This window comes from Magnolia sinica, chromosome 19, assembly GCF_029962835.1.
Source record: "Magnolia sinica isolate HGM2019 chromosome 19, MsV1, whole genome shotgun sequence".
Classification (NCBI taxonomy): domain Eukaryota; kingdom Viridiplantae; phylum Streptophyta; class Magnoliopsida; order Magnoliales; family Magnoliaceae; genus Magnolia; species Magnolia sinica.
The window spans coordinates 68082883-68085035 of NC_080591.1; the positions used below are offsets into that span (position 1 = coordinate 68082883).

A 2153-nucleotide genomic window follows, 5' to 3' on the forward strand; every position below is an offset into this window, starting at 1 on the left:
CTTGGATACTCTCTCTCTCTCTCACTCTCTCTCTCTCTCTCTCTCTCTCTCTCTCTCTCATATACAGATTATGGCTATACAATAGATGGCCAACAATTGAAGAGTTTGGATGACAATCTCATTTTATTAGGACTGCTCTAGCATAGCTCTCATGTGGAAAAATGCAGGCATGCCAACTAATGTGAATGAGATCCACACTATCCAGCAGGTACATTGCCTAATGAGATCCGTTGTGATGCTAGTGCAACATCCACTCCGTCCATCATTTGAGAAAAATCATGTTAGGATTTAAGCCTAATGGTATATTTGTTATGGATTTTTCAGATGAGGAACCTGTTCTATTACATTTATAAAAATTTATATTACATTTATATACCATTAGACTTAACCCAAAATCTCCAAAAACATCCTGATGCTTTTCGCATATACAGGCCTAATGGAACATGCTATGCATAGCTAATATTTCTTCTTTAGAAGTTCACATTTGCTAGAACATTTCCCAAATTAGTTTATCAACAGATCTAGTTAAAAGCTTGTGAAACTAATTAGAATGCCAATCAATCTCATCTCTTTACAGGGTTCTCATCATTGATGGATACTTTACTACTGCACATGTTACCTTTGTAGATATTGATTGATCTCTAACTGGTTTTGGGCCTTCTTTCCAACATGCAGATATTGAACCTTGTTGATGTTCAGTGTCATTCTGGAAGTCTACTTGTTAATTCATGTTGTCTCGCATAAAAGCTAGTTTTAAGTGACAGTTTTTCTATTGACAGGCTGAGAACCCAACTTCAGTACCTCAATGCTTCACCATGGCACCTGAGCATCCTCTTGTGTGGACTGGTCTCTGTCCTGGTTTCTTTCCCAACTTTGAGGTAATCTTCCGCCTATTTTATTTCTTGTTTCTTATTGTAATTTCTTTGCTGATGTGGCTTTCCTCGAGCATTGGGTGAACCAAGATGGACATTATTGCTGCTAGAAAATTGACTGAACCTCACCTTGAGTTGTTCCAGTTGTTATCATTAGCACACCACATAGATTACACTTTTAAGAGATATATCCATCATCATTGGCATTTGTGTCTTGTCTTCACTTTCAAAATCTCAGATGCCTTTCCTAGTACTCTACTCCTTGTGACTACTGGTGGTTTACCAAAGAAATTACAGTTTTGGAAAACCTTATTCATGTGATTTAGCTTATTAAGAAATCTTATACCATCCGATTCAACCTGGGATACATTTGAAAGAAATTGCAGTTTTGGAAAACCTTATTCATGTGTGCCTTTGTCAACCCATTGAATGTTTCTTTTGAGCAGCTTGCGCAGGGTGGTACTGCTATGGGAACTGGATTGAATTCCAAAAAAGGGTATGATTTTTTCTGGGTTTTAAGCAATGTCGCTTTATGGCTATTTGTCAGTGTGATTTGTTGTGGTAGTTATGTACTCATCATTTCTTACTATCTTCATATCTGGGATACTGTTTCTTCTTTTCTTTACTTTTTTGAGTTTACATTTGCCTTGATATTTGTTAAGCTTGATACATTTGTACTTCTTGTAGTGTCTCCTTCAGCATATCTCTTGTAAAAATTGCTGCTGCAGTAGCTGATTTATTCATTTTTCTTTTACTGGCAAGAAACCAAATATTTCAGTGTAAGAAAATGGGTGTTAGTGGTATTATTACATTAAATGATTTTATGTTTTATTGATCTTCTCTATAATATGATTTTACAGGTAGAAATGGTGGCATGGATAGGAAGAAGATCATTGCCATAGGTATTATGCTCTAAACCTCTGCATTCTTTTTTCATTGCTTCTTGTTCAGTGACGTTTCGTCAATACGAGGTGATAATTTATAGACCATAGCTGTCCTGAAAATACCATTTTGCCAAAACTACTACTATTGGTTTGTATGCTACTTGCAATTGTATGCTGACTATCTTACACTCTGTATGGGTTTCATCATGGTGTGCAATATCTTGAAACTTCTATTGGCTGCTTTGTGTTTTGTTTCTTATGGTTTGGAAGAGAGCTTTATGTTTCACACTCTTGTTCCCTCTTTATGAATGACTTTCTTTGCAGATAAAACTTAAGAGACTCTGTTTTATGGTTTTGAAGAGAGCTTTATGTTTTGCACTCTTGTTTCCTCTTCATG

At 36.0% G+C, this 2153-nt stretch overlaps 1 long non-coding RNA gene across 1 annotated transcript; it reads left to right on the forward strand.

The window, feature by feature from the left end:
• Positions 1-1276: 1276 nt before the first annotated feature.
• LOC131234478 (uncharacterized) lies at positions 1277-1869 on the forward strand. The gene is made up of 3 exons (XR_009165722.1): positions 1277-1368; positions 1560-1651; positions 1733-1869. It is a non-coding gene; the product is annotated as an uncharacterized LOC131234478 (long non-coding RNA).
• The last annotated feature ends 284 nt before the right edge of the window (positions 1870-2153 follow it).